Source organism: Aplysia californica, unplaced genomic scaffold (genome assembly GCF_000002075.1).
Source record: "Aplysia californica isolate F4 #8 unplaced genomic scaffold, AplCal3.0 scaffold00352, whole genome shotgun sequence".
Taxonomy (NCBI): domain Eukaryota; kingdom Metazoa; phylum Mollusca; class Gastropoda; order Aplysiida; family Aplysiidae; genus Aplysia; species Aplysia californica.
Window position 1 is genome coordinate 471,811 of NW_004797622.1, and position 1,207 is coordinate 473,017.

Sequence of the window (1,207 nt, forward strand, 5' to 3'; positions counted from 1 at the left end):
CACACACACACACACACACACACACACACTTGTAGTACCCCAACAAAACTTCAGAAGGCCGAACGAAAAAAAAATCACTGCCGAATGTCCCACTATCATTAATTGACTCATCTGTGCGGACTGAGATGTTTACCCCCCGGAGCAGTGCTACTGACTGAAGTGTCTTCAGGCCATTCCCAAAGGGGGGACTTAACCATGTTCTTCTGCACAGTAGAATTGCAATTGTAAATGGGCAGATTCATCAATGTCATGCCCATAACTGTGCCTGAACTGTAACAGGGAACTGCAGCTTTTTCTTTCCTAATTCTTACTATCGTCAATTTTCCTCTACTTCTTTTGTATGTTTGTCACACTCTTGTGACCCGCTATTGTCGGGGTGCTTTGACAGTCGAAGCAGACTTTGTGCTGTTGAAGCTAGAGAGGTGAGCAGAGTGAGCCTGATTCCCTGTAAGGACTTCTCTGTTGACATCCACCCTTTGCCGCTCATATGACCTTACGCCGTAAAACCTGTACTAAAACAGCTGAGAGGAGTTACGCTCATGCTGCAGTCGATGTTGTGTGTGAAGACGCACACACACGCACACAATCACACTCGTAGACACTCACACTGACATACTTACACACATTTACACACTCAGAAATGTATATTATCGTTACACACGTACACCTACCCAGGCAAGTGCACACACACGCACACACACACACACACACACACACACACACACACACACACACACACACACGCACCAGATACTGTCAGATCTGGCCATCACCACAATTGCTCCCAACACCAGCAACGAGAACATATTGACAAAGGATCTCATCCCACGATAAAAAGCAACATTGAACTCACAACGAGAGCCAGACATACCCGAATCATAGATCCGGTTAACCCGATTATAATATCTCATTGACGGATCTTTAGTTCAAATGCTGAGAATACAGACCAGCAACATATTATTTATTAATATATCGAATATTTTCTCTAGTAATAAATGTACGCCTCTCTAACAAGAATACTTTTATTAGGCTTAGCCTCCATTTAATAAAATGGAATTATTTCTTGTCAATAAAAAAATATCAAAATGATTTCAATCGCAAGATCTTCGACTGTAACACAAACTCGTTTTTGCATAACGAGTTTTTCCTCCCTGGCCAGATCATGAACCGCGTTTATTGCTCGGGTAATTAGAAGTGGGTGTGCCCA